General features: G+C 42.7%; 1 long non-coding RNA gene across 1 annotated transcript in view; it reads left to right on the plus strand.

Moving 5' to 3' along the window:
• The first annotated feature begins 1,209 nt into the window (after window positions 1–1,209).
• LOC109303704 overlaps window positions 1,210–12,830 on the plus strand; it is a 15,766-nt gene continuing 4,145 nt past the window's right edge. The window contains exons 1-2 of the long non-coding RNA XR_002099179.1: window positions 1,210–1,300; window positions 4,543–4,551. This is a non-coding gene — a long non-coding RNA (uncharacterized LOC109303704). The remainder of the gene's footprint in view (window positions 1,301–4,542; window positions 4,552–12,830) is intronic.

Genomic DNA, 12,830 nt, shown 5'->3' on the forward strand with positions numbered 1-12,830 from the left:
GGACTGCATCCCCAGCTGGGCTTATGCCCACCACCTCCTTGTCAGCCAGCCCTCCTTGATCCAGCCAGAGAGCAGAGGATCAAACAGTACAGCCCAGCTCAGGGCTGGAAATCATGCTGGGGGACTGTGATTTAACTTGAACCAGGAAGGGGACTGGGACAGAAGTTCCATAAACTGGCTTGACCCAAATCAGTTAAGTCTCATACTACATTCAGCCAGGTTTATTGTAAACCAGTTTCAGCCATTTTGAAACTAGTTTATGTGCACTGAACTTCTATTCTGTTACAGGTTTAAACCAGTTTCTGATCACATAAACCAGTTTATGTGTAACTTCTATCCCTAACTTTATAGGCATAAACAGGATTCAGATTACACTATGAGTCTTGGGTGGATCTGCAAAAAAAAATTGGACTGCCCATCACAATGCCTGGGGGTCTTTAAGAAGAGGCTTGATGCCTACCTGGCTGGACTCATTTGAGTCCAGTTTTTCTCCCGGCCAGGCGGGGCATTGGACTTGAAGAACTACAAGGTCCCTTCCAACCCTACTTCTATGATTCTATGATTCTATGAATGCCCTAATAATATTGGAGACCTCCCCAAGTTATGATTTTCAAATCTTATAGGGGGACTCTTGTATGGGGGGAGCTCAGCCCCCTCAAGCTTCTCCATAATTGATACCCCAGGTGGCAGAATGCCACCTCTCTCTCCCCAAAAACCCTGCTCTGTGACAACTGACCATGGTCACTGCAGACAGCAGACATCCCATGGGCTCCAGGTAACTCTGAGTTGTAACCTGAGCTGGATACATTCCAGAGGGAAGGGGGAAACCTGCTCCCTCTATGTGACTGGCATCACGTACCTAGGTGGGGGGGATTAAGCTCCCTATTCTAAGCATTGCCAACCTGACTGGGAGGGTGCTAGAGACCCTGCCAGTCTACCCAGCAACCAGTGATACATTTCAAATTGATTGGCTGGCAGCCAACAGTTGCTGGCCTCCATTGGACCAGGTAAATGAGGTCATAAGGGCTACATAAGTGAAGGACTACCCAGGAGGAGGGGCAATAGCCATGATGAAAAAACTCAAGAGAGAAGCTGGACCATCTGAAACTTGCTCTCTTCTCTTGAAACTCATGATCAGTGAGCTGCCTGCCTCCAGAGGGAATCTCCACCTGCCTCTGGATTACACTCATGAGTAAGCTACCTGAGATCTAACTAGAAATATAGCTTGCAGTAACTCAGATGCATGATCAAAGGCTACCCAGCCACCCTGTTTGCAATATGGGATTCCTCTGACATTGCTGTACCCTATTCCAAACCTACTCCTTGTAACCAATAAAGTTCTCCTTTGTACCCCCTACTGGCCTGCCACACCCCAGATATAGGACAGTTTCCGATCACTTTACTGGTAAAAGTGTACTGTCCATACCTGGCCAGATAGATCTGGCTTGCAGTATATACAACATTTAACTTTACATTACTCAAGACAATTGTAGAATCTTAGAAAATTAGTGTTCATAGATTCATAGATGCTAGGGTCAGAAGGGACCTCAACAGATCATCGACGACCCCCTGACCAGGCAGGAAAGAGTGCTGGGGTCAGATGACCCCAGCCAGATGCCTATCCCTCCTTCTCTTAAAGACTCCAAGGTAGGGGACAGCACCACCTCCCTTAAAAGCCTATTCCAAATTTTGGCTACCCTTACTGTGAAGAAGTTTTTCCTGATATCTAACCTAAATCTGCTATCTGTAAGTTTGTGACCACTGTTCCTTCTTCCTCCAAGAGGTGACCTGGTAAACAGAGCATCTCTGATCCCTTGCTGCATCCCCCTAATGAATTTGTAGGTGGCCACAAGATCATCTCTCAGCCTTCTCTTGCAGAGGCTGAAGAGGTCCAGGTCCCTGAGTCTCTCCTCATAGGGCTTGTCCTGTAAGCCTCTAACCATACAAGTGGCCCTCCTCTGGACCCTCTCAAGTCTATCAACATCCTTCTTGAAGTACGGCGCCCAAAACTGGATCCAGTACTCCAACTGCGGTCTGACCAATGCCTCATAGAGGGGAAGTATCACCTCCTTCTATCTATTTCTCATGCATCTGCTGATGCATGATAAAGTGCAGTTAGCTTTGCTGATGATTTCATCACATTGACAGCTCATGTTCATCTTGGAGTCCACTATGACTTTGAGATCCCTTTCTGCTTCTGTGCTGCTGAGAGGGTCAGTTCCCAGCCAGTAGATGTGCTGGATATTTTTGCACCCTATGTGCAGCACTCTGCACCTGTCCTTATTGTACTGCATCCTATTGTGTACTGCCCTCTTTTCTAACCTGTCCAGATCTGCCTGCAATCATTCCCTACCCTCCAGAGTGTGCACTTCACCCTACAATTTAGTATTATCCACAAACTTGGACAGAGTACACTTCACACGCACATCCAAGTCCCAGATGAAGATATTGAAGAGTACAGGTCCAAGGACTGAACCCTGCGGGACCCCACTGCCCACATTCTTCCAGGTCGATACTGACCCGTCTACTACCACTGGGTGTGACCACTAAGCCAATTTGCCACCCACTGGACCTTGTAAACATCTATGTCATAGCCTCTTAATTTATTTATGAGAATAGGATGAGATACCATATCAAAGCCCTTGCTAAAGTCCAAGAAAATGACATCCACCTCTACTCCTGCATCTAAGCACTTTGTGACCCTTGTCATAAAAGAAAACCAGATTGGTCAGGCACGATCTACCTGCTACAAATCCATGCTGGTTTCCCTGCCGCATTATTTTTCCCGCTGGACTCCCATAAATCCGATCCTTCATAATCTTTTCAAAGACCTTTCCAAGGATGGAGGTGAGACTGACTGGCCTATAATTACTCGGATCCTCTTTCCTCCCCTTCTTAAAAATGGGGACCACATTGGCCCTTTTCCAGTCCTCTGGGACCTGGCCCAAGCACCATGAGTGCTCAAACAGCTGTGCCAGTGGTTCTGCTATGACACCAGCCAATTCCTTCAGTACCCTAAGATGCAGCTCATCAGGGCCTGCTGACTTGAACACATCCAGTCCATCCAAGTGACTCTGCACCAAATCAGCATCAACAGTTGGTAGGCTGGTGTCCCTCTGATGCCCATCTAAGAACCCATTAGGAGATTTACCTTGAGTTCTGTTCAGGAACACTGAGGCAAAAAACTCATTGAATAGCTCAGCCTTGTCCCCCTTCTCTGTCACTAATTGCTCCTCCTTGTTCAGTAGGGGTCCTGTGGTGCCCTGCGCCTTCCTTTTACTCCCTACATACCTAAAAAAATACTTTTTGTTGTCTTTAATTTGTGTTGCCAGCCTCAGCTCTGTAGTTGCTTTGGCCTTTCTAACTGCCTCCCTGCAAGTGCAGGCCAAGTAGGTATACTCCTCCTTGGTAGCTTCCCCCTGCTTCCACTGCCTATATGCCTTCTTTTTTGCCCTTAGACTCTCCTGAATAGTGAAGGAAGTTTTTCAGCTCCTTTCCCCCTTTTCCCTCCTACTGGGATAGTCTCCCTCTGTGCTCAAAGGATCGTTTCCTTTAGGAATGACCACCCTTCCTGGGCTCCCATCTCACCAATACTGTTCTCCTGCAGTGCGTCGTTGACTAGACTCCTAAACACACTGAAGTTAGCCTTCCTAAAGTCAAGCACTTCCACCCTACTAGTTATCTTACCCACCATACACCCTATGGTGAATTTGATTGATTGGTGGTCACTGTCCCTAAGGTGACCATGAATCTGCAGCTCCCCTATCAGGTCCCTGCCCTAGCCAACACCAAGTCCAGTAAGGAATTCCCCCTAGTGGGACTGTATACCTCCTGTGTTAGGTGAAGTTCCTGCATGCAGGTCAAGAACCTACACGAACAGTTGGATTTGGCTGACTGTTCCTCCCAGCAGATATCAGGGTAGTTTAGGTCCCCCATGACAACCACGTCCCTAGACTGTAAAGCCTCTGAGAACTGCCTCAAGAATTCCAAGCCTAGCTTTTCCTCTCGATGTGGGGGCCTGTAGCAGACCCCCACCACCAAGTCCCTTTGCCCACAACCTCCATGTATCCTAACCCACAATACCTCAACTTTCTCTTCCTCTGATCCCATTTTGATTAGGGTAGATGTCTAATGCTCCTTTATATAGAGAGCAACCCCACCCCCTTTCCTCCCTATTCTGTCCCTTCTGTACAACCTGTAGCCCTCAGTGTTGGAAGGGACCTCAGGAAGTCATCTAGTCCAACTCCATGCTCAAGGCAGGACCATCCCAACTAGATCATAACACCCAAAGCTTTGTCTAGCCAGAACTTAAAAACCACCAAGGATGGAGATTCCCTCACTTGGGTAACCTGTTCCAATGTTTTACTACCCTTCTAGTGAGAAAATTCTTCCTAATATCTAATCTAAACTGCCCTTGGTGCAACTTGAAACTATTGTTCCTTGTTCTTTCATCTGCCACCTCTGAGAACAGTCTCACTCCATCCTCTTTAGTTCATATTCAGCTTATTGTCCACTGTAACTCCCAGGTCCTTTTCTGCAGAGCTGTTACTGGTGCATGGGACAGTTCTGTCCTAAGTGCACTTGTGCTTATTGAACTTCATGAGATTTCTTTTGGCCCAATCCTCCACTCTGAATTCTAGCCCTATCCTCCAGGTTATTTACTACTCATCCCAGCTTGCTGTCATCTGCAAACTTGCTGAGGATGTACTCGATGCCATCTTCCAGGTTGTTGATAAAGACACTGAACAAAACCTGCCACAGGACCAACCCCTCGGGCACTCCACTTGATACTGGCTGCCAACTAGCCATAGAGCCATTGATTACTACCCTCTGAGCCTGATCCTTCAGCCAGTTTTCTATCCACCTTATAGCCCATTCATTTAGCCCATGCTTCCTTAATACATCTCTAGATATTACAGCTTTGTATCTTAAAGGTTTCCGTAGCAATTCCATTGAGAAAAAATATTAGTGCAAAAACAGTAAACTCAGTAAAAAAAGATGCTTCAAAGGTCCATTCTAAAGTTTCACTTAGGTCATAAGCATGTAGCAAAATATTGGGTTTTTCAATATTTCTAGTTTGTTATGATAATACCACCATACTGGCAATGGCATAAAGAAACAAAGTGAAAAATACACAAATTTTAGCATGGTTTGTGATTTTAACAGCTGAACTCTGAATTTCAATTTTTCAAGTCATTACAGAAATTACAAATAGGATACAGTTTCTGAACTAGAGCTAGATTTCCAATCATAAAGCTGTTCTGTGTCTTTTTGCTTAAGCACAGTGGCTTTAAATAGATCAGATATGCCCAGGTTTGTGCTCACCTTTTCTAGGGGATTACTCTGATTGCTAAGTGCTGCTTTATCTACTGCCCTTTTTAGGCCTTCAAAATAGGAGTTTGGGGCCTCCTGGCAAATGGTAAGATAATGATGTGATAGACATCTCAGGAATTGTGTCCCGGCCCAAAAATTGCACGTTGTGTTATGTCACACCTGAGCATCAGAATCTGGCAGAAGGCAGCCCTAGGTCCTGGTTCAAGAACAACAGTTTCCTCCATCCCAATCCCAGGGATAAGGAAGGAGGAGGTTGTGTCCTGCACCCTGCAGCTACATGTGGCATGCAGGGCAAGTCTACAAAGGTGCCAGGAGCAGTGGGAGCCCATCAGTTCCCCACACTGTGGTACTTTTAAGTACCCTGCACTACACCCTCCATGTGTACCAGGCACAGTTTGGGATCCATGGTTGTCCTAGGCCCTATGCCAACAATCAGTTGATTGTCAGTATGAGGACCTGGGTGGTTCTAGGTCTGAGACACTTACTACACATTCAATTAAAGGTGCCATATAAACTAGCTACAAGTTGTTCTACATAATATGCAGAGCATGTTTGTGGCTGGTTAGCCATTTCATGACACCATAAATTGACTGAACATGTGGCATGTTGCAATTTATGGCACAATTAACATGGTAATCATGAAATAAACCAGGCCCCTTGGCCAGGTGGAACACAAGTCTAATAAAATGGCCCAGGAATATTATTAGCAGAGTGCAGGGACTGGAGTGCAGGAGCTAGACTCCAAGCAAGTAGGAAAAGCATGTGTTGTAGAGTTTGGAGGGCTTAAAAGGTGAGTTTATTTCTTTTCACCACCTCTGATGATGACACCTAGGACACTATAGCATATAGCCAGTGATAACCCTCTTTGTTTTCCCAAAGGCACCAAACAGCCTACTTTTCCTTTCCTTCACCTATAGCCCAGCATTGTAAAAGCTCACTGTTAGTAATTGGCATAAAAAGAACCATATTAATATCCCTCCCTCTTCTTTTCTGCAGAAGACTTGATATTTCTATTGAAAAGATCCTTGTAACAGTTTGATATGGGGATGGAGCAAAAGAACTTAAAGAGGTCTCCAATATGAACTAGATCCAGATGGAGAGCTGCTCGGTGGGACATAAAGAGTAACATTTTCAAAAGCATATAAGTATCTTAGGAGCCTAACATCCTATTGACTTTCAATGACCTTTAGGCTTCTCAGGCTTCTAAAGCCCTTTTGAAAGGGGATCTTGGCCTCATAAGCCATTTAAGCACTTTCAAAATAATCTGCCCCAAATCACTGTAGGCAACCTCTCATGTGATAGATAGGTGTTACTGTATTTTAGTCAATTATGTTGTATTGGAATCGTGAAGAATTAAGTGTTGCCCTTGGCAATATGGCAGCTTAACACTGTTTAGACGTGCCTGCTTCCATATGTATTGCTGCATGTGTTATACTTATTGATTATCTGTTGACAAGCCGTAAATAAACTTCTCATAAGAATATCAGGGTGCCTGACATTCAAAAGGTTGAATCAGTTATGTTTTTCCTACCTTGACCTAAATGTCCTTTGACTACATGAAGTTGCTTTCATTGTTTTGCTACTAAGCAATCAGGGTGGAGTTTGCTTCTCTATCTTGCCTATCTTGCAACTTCTAAATTTCTGAGAGAATTCCTCATTTGTTAGTGCCAGACTGTCATTTCTTTGAAAGCAGAGCCACAAGATCTTAACAGATTGGATATACATGGCTGTTATATTTATTAGTTAAGAAAAACAGCAAATGACAAGTGAATAAAGCACTCCTTTGGACATTTAGACTACAGATTTTGTATAAATCAATATTGAGTGCTATAAAATGTCAGAAAATACCAAATGAGGAGAAAAGAATCAATAGATACTCTTTGAATTAAATGAGTGATGAATATTCTTTACTAACCAAAATAAATTAAACTACAGAAAACCTGTGTTAAAGTAACATCCAGAATCTGATATAAAGCCACAAAGAAAGGCAATTTAGAGTTAAGGTTGAAACTTTTGTCTTTTGTCTACCTCACTGAGTTACAGGGAGGAGGGCGAGGAGGACACCCTGACATAGATGAAGAGAGAAGTAATGACTCAGCAATTTGAATCTCCATCCTAAATTTTCCTATTTTTCTTGGCTTGCCGCAACAGGGCAATAAGCATCTCTCAGTCCTGTATGAATATAGGAGTCCTTGATTCAGAGCCTTAGAAATTAATATAATAAGAGACATATAAAAACAACTTAAATATGTTAACCAGTCTCTTTTGGTTAAACTGAGAGCCCATGAATATTCAGACTGCATGTTCAAAAAGCTCCTTCCATCTACTTAGGAGCAAGTCTGCGGTAATGGCCCAATCAGATAAATACACTAACAGTTACAATTCTTAGAGTTAAAAACAAAACAAAACAAAACTTATTTTCCAGCAGAAATTGTAGGGCTGGCATGAATCAGAATAAACAGCCAATCAAGTATGTATTTCTTTATTGAAATGTTACTTCATTATAGCCCCAATCCAGTAAGAGGCCTTTAATGTATATAACAGACACACACAAACACCCCCTGCACAAAATATTTATTTACTGTTATGCACCTTTCTCTGTTTCCTTGTTAACAAAGAAAGTTCATGTAACCAATTACACACTAATTCATAAAAGCAACACACTCACTTTATATAATTTCTCCTAGTCTTTAGGAAACCTAAGACTGACATATGCCACGGAGTTGCTAATTGAGGATAATCTTTAAACTAAACATTATCAATGCAGGAAGGGGACATGCATGCCATTGTGTATAACTCAATGAAGACCTCTGCTCAATGTATAACTGTGGTCAAATATGATGCTAAAATGAATAAGAAATGGGATGGAGAATAGTATGGAAAATTGTGTATCAGTGCTGTAGTTTCATGACAAATATTACCTTCTAAGTGTGTAGTGCTGGTTGCCACTTCAAAAAAATACTGGAGAATTAGTGAGGGGTCAGAGAAGAAAATAATGACAAGCAAGGCAAGTCTCTCTTCTTTGAAGAGAGGATGAAAAATAGGGTTTTTCTTTATCTTAAATAAAGATAAGGACACAGTGGCTCATGAAGGGGCAGTGAATGAACCTAGAAATTAGTAACTTAAAGAATGTATACACAACATATATTTTGACTGTGGAACTCGTTGCAACAGGTTGCCAAGGTCAGGAATTTGCCAAGTTTCATAAAAGTTTCTAAGAAGATACCCGAATTTAAAACAAAAAGGGATATTAATGCTTCACAGTTTAAACCAGATTCTAACTACTTGAGATTAAGTAGGATTAGGAGCAGATTCCTGCATGTCTGCCTACTTTGAGGTTTCTTTTGCTTTCCTCAAAGGCAGTAAACTGAACTAGCCAGACCATAGATCTAATCCAGTCTGGCAATTCCCATATTCTATGACTTAAATTTAGGGCCAAAAATACCATTTTTGATCTGGTCTATTGATTTAACTATTCTAGGAGAAACAGAAGTCAATACAGAGGCATGCTCTAGGTCTCAAGAGTGGCAATAAATACACTGTATGGCCTCTTGTTGGATGAGTAATCAAAGATTAGAGGCCAAATACCAGAAGGGGATTTTTTTTTTTTTATTTCTCACTTTTAACTTCTTCAACAAAACAAAGCGACTCTCAATCCTGTTGTTTGTTCTATTGGTTCATTTTTCCAAGCTGGTAATAAGTCAGGTCCTAATATTTTGTATAACGAAGAGAAGCTAAAAACAACCATGTGACCATCAAAAGATCCTTTATATTCTACTCCATCACTTTACTTGCATCTGGGTCAGTGTCCTAGCTTGATCGGACTTAATGGGATTCCATTAGAAATTGCAGAGCTGAATGGAATCAGGACACAGAATCTACTCCTCAGAGCCAGGAAAGTATTTCTGCTTCTGCAAGGGAAGCACCTCATGCTCAGACTAAAATCCAAATCCAGCCATGGTACTGCTGTACTCACTTTGGACAATAAGAGATTAAATCTCTCCCACACCTGAACCACTGCTATCCCTGACACCAGTTGGAATATTTTGTTTCATTTCATATTGAGCCAAAGTATGTGCTGGAGATGCAACTAGAAGGATGTCAGCGCCCATGTATGTTTGTGATATAAAGCTAGCAGAGCTACCACACTGATACAGCATCAAGCTACTTGCCCCACAGCAAATATACATGGGCCACTGCTTGCTAGCTAGTGCAGTGGGATGAATGCATGGCCTTATTCTCTGTGTGCCTTTCCCTACCTTCGTTCAGATAGTTAGCACTGTCTTCCAGAAGTGGTGCTAATGCTTCCCCCCACCAAAATGATGGTTGGCTTCATGCACCTTGCTCAAGTACCTTGTTACATACATGCAGAAATGTCTATTTTGTTGAAACCAGCTTATTCTAAAGCATTTGGAAGCAGACTTTTGAAGATGAGTTAGCCATATTACACTGCATTAAAACGGCACCTACTGTTTAATTATAATAAGCCTTCTTGGTATACAATGGACTGGAATTGTGACAGCTCACTGATGTTGTCAACTATTTCAGACACAGCATCCTGGATGATACTATCTGTTTCTACTTACACTCCAGTGTCAGCAGATGGTTCCTCTCACTGAAGACCCTAAAGAGGGCAACAAGTTTCTATGTAATATGTAACTAAATTAAGCAAAAAATAAGGACAGTGCCCAATATGATCAATAATTTGGCTTTTCCACACCAAAATGTTCAATCAACGTAAATTTGTTAGATCATCACAATCAGCCCTCCTGCACAAAGCAGGAATATCTGATTTTGGAAAGGAGGCTACATTGCTACAGTTGCTAACGTGGAATGGCAGCCACAGTGGCTCCATGTGTCACTTTATGTAGATTTTAGGGCACTCAGTTTTTGTGTATATAGTACTTTCAGATGCTGAAATCTACCCTTCACTGCCTCAAAATCTCCCTATGCCTTCACCAATACAGAGCAGTCCCAAAAGTCCATCCCTGTGCTGCACAAAGAATGCAGATGTACTGTGCTTCGTCCTCTCCATAATGCTTAACTGGAAAGGAAGGTCCGGGACTGAGCTTAGGATCTTTAAAACGGGCAAGTTTCACTCAACAGTCCTGATCCTACAAACCAGAGGTGAACTCCTGCAGTGCCATGGGCAGAGTGATGACCACTGGAGAGCAGGAGGGAGTCTTACCTGCGTCAGGTCACTCTGCACTTTAGTGGCAGCAGCTGCTGCTAGTAGTAGCATGGGCACAGACTTCTACAACTGAGGAGAAAGCCTGCCACATACCAGAAGTCTTTGCTATGCAGGCACAGTTACATATTGCCCAGCCACAAAAGGTGGGCAGCTCTGTGCCCTGTAGTGTATGGGAGAGAGGGGAGCAGATTGGTGCTCCCAGCCCCCCGGATTTTTGCCATGGGAGGTGCAGCTCTGCTCCCCATCCTCCCTAGATATGCGATCAAAACAGAAGATGGCACCAAGAGCAGCCCCCAGGGAGTCTGCAACATGGGGCTACTTTAGTCGGTGTGAGGGGAGCCTGGCTTAGGTTAAAATCCTGTGGTGTGGGCTCTAGAAAAGAATAAGTGTAAACATAGCATAGTAGGAGCAATTCTGTTCTAGTAAGAGGTGAATTAGGTGGCCTAACAGTACTTTTTCATATCTAGTTTTTAGAGCAACTGAATTCTAGCATTTGCTGATAAAATAGGAAGAAAAGAAAGAGCTCATTTATTTTCCCTTTTTCTCATGATATAATTTTAGGTCACACAGGACCCAAAAATAGCAAAAATGAGCTGAAAACACTATGAAAAACTGTCAATTATAAAGCAACTCTTCAAACACAATTGTCAGTTATCATGACTGTTCCATGCAGAGTTAACAAGTACATTGCCTGGAATTAATAATATAACCTCTGGTTCTACTGACCTGTGGTGTGGGTTAGTCACCCAGAGCCCAAGCCAAAGGCTGACATTCAGTGGTGCATCTACACAGGTGCTTTATTGTAGAGGAGACTAGCTCTGCAGTAGAGCATTGCCGTCTACAAATGCACTGGTATTAGGGCACAGTACTACCTTACAGCAGAATAATTTGCTTCTCTGAAACACATGTGCAAATGCTGACTGCAGGTGTAAATTGCACCCAGTCAGCCAAGGGTCTTGCTCCACCCCAGCTCAGACTGCTGCTGTCCCAGGCACATGTGGAAACACTACACCTAAGAGCAGTTTATTCCAGTTCAAACTCTCCAGAGTTTATCATGTTGCATTAACAGCACATGTAGATGCACCCAGTATGTGCAAAGCCCTGGGGCAGGTCTACAGCCTGTTCAGGCTCCCCACCCACAAGATGCAGGCATCAGGCCCTGTAAGAGCAACTAGTATGCCCCTGCCCTTTCAAAGGAGAAGGAACCTCTCACACACCAGCAACTGCAATAGGTCTATACTATAACTAACTGACAACGTCCCTTCAGAATGCAGTTTCCATACAGTGACAATTTTAATAGGGATTTTTTTCCCCAAAATCTATTGACTACCTACTGGGAAAACTGAAACAAAATCCTTTGTTGAGTGTCAGATAAACATGAATCGAAATATTCTATTTTGTTTTCAGGACATCTCAGTATTAATGTGTCCCCTTGAGCTGTCATGGTGGGAAGTGTATTTCAGGTGCCCCGTGAACCTAGTCTCTACTGTACACCAGGTTCCCTTGCCTAAGTTTTTGAAATATTGAAAACGATTTTTGCCATTCCTTGAAATAAAAATAATACTACAAAGAAATGGCATTTTTTTCACTTTCTCTGCTTTTATTTGCCAAACAAGACAGCTGAATGTTGTGTGGTCATGAATTGCTATTGTTCATTTCCCACTTAGAAAAGTAATATCTATTTTACAAAGTCTGATAGTGTGTGCTTGCTCTCTCTCTCCCACTGCATCTGTCTCTCACTCTCTCATTTATTACTGTGCTCTTATTTAGGCATATAGTAAAAAGCAGGCACCCCTGCAAACTAATAATCTTTAGTTTATCCACCCAATCAATGCTGAAGTGGTGGAGAAGTTCCAAATGCCTTTGGTTTAATTTCCCACAAATCATCACGGATACTCAAGCAACAAATTGTCTGCTCCATCTCCCATGTTAGAAGATTAGTAATACTAACAATGTATAGTAGAGAAGAGGGGAAAATAGTATCAATATGTAAAGTAATATATAGCATCAAATCCAGAGACAGGTTTACTAGTAAAAGGTGGAAGCTCTTTTGCCTCTTTTTTGTATCGTGCTAGGAGTGAGCTTCATTTAGTGAAAAGGAAAGAAAGAAATAATCAAATTCATTGTCATTTCTCTCTCAAGTACCCCTTAGAGTGAAACCAGAATAAAATCTGCCTGCTTTTCCTTTAGAAGTAAGTCTCACTGCAAGTAGTGCTGCTAAATCTGCATGTGACACCAGCCCTGAATATTACGATTATTGTAGAAGTGTCAAGATCTGTCAGTGGTTGACTACAGTTGACACCAA

The sequence above is a fragment of the Gavialis gangeticus genome, unplaced genomic scaffold, assembly GCF_001723915.1.
Source record: "Gavialis gangeticus isolate Ggan-Ray unplaced genomic scaffold, GavGan_comp1, whole genome shotgun sequence".
Taxonomy (NCBI): Eukaryota; Metazoa; Chordata; order Crocodylia; family Gavialidae; genus Gavialis; species Gavialis gangeticus.